Below are 748 nucleotides of genomic sequence, written 5' to 3'. Positions count from 1 at the left end.
AAAAAAAACTATAAAAAACTACTTCAAGAAACCATAAGAGATCTACATAAATGGAAGAACATCCCATGCTCACGGATAGGAAGATTGAACATTGTGAACATGTCAATTCTACCCAAAGAAATCTATACATTCAATGCAATCCCAATCCAGATCTCATAATTATTCTTTACAGATTTGGAAAAAACAAATCACTAACTTTATATGGAAAGGAAAGAGATTTTGGATAAGCAGAGCACTACTGAAGAAGAAGAACAAAGTAGGAGGTCTCACACTGCCGGAACCCAAAACCTACTATACAGCCACAGTAGTCAAAACTGTATGGTATTTGTTTAATGACAGATACATAGACCAATGGAATAGAATTGAGAACCCAGAAATTGATACATTGATCCACCTAGGGTCAGCTTATCTTTGACAAAGATCCAAAATCTATTAAATGAGGGAGAGAATGTTTGTTTAATAAGTGGTGCTGGCAAAACTGGGTATACATTTGGAGAAAAATGAAACAAGATATGTACCTCACACCATACATAAAGTGAACTCCAGATGGATCAAAGACTTAAGTGTGAAACCTAAAACTATAGAGTTCCTCAAGGAAAAACTAGGAGCAAATTTAGGGGCACTAATATATGGAAGGAGCAGTCAGGACATTGGACGACGTGTAGCATTGGGAAAGTCAACTGCAAAGGAACTGTTTCAAGTGCTGAGGAGCAAGGATGTCTCCTGGAGGACTAAGGTGCACCTGACA

The sequence above is a fragment of the Orycteropus afer genome, unplaced genomic scaffold, assembly GCF_000298275.1.
Source record: "Orycteropus afer afer isolate SDZICR_OR568_19922 unplaced genomic scaffold, OryAfe1.0 scaffold00595, whole genome shotgun sequence".
NCBI lineage: Eukaryota > Metazoa > Chordata > Mammalia > Tubulidentata > Orycteropodidae > Orycteropus > Orycteropus afer.
Note: the sequence above shows the minus strand (reverse complement) of the source record.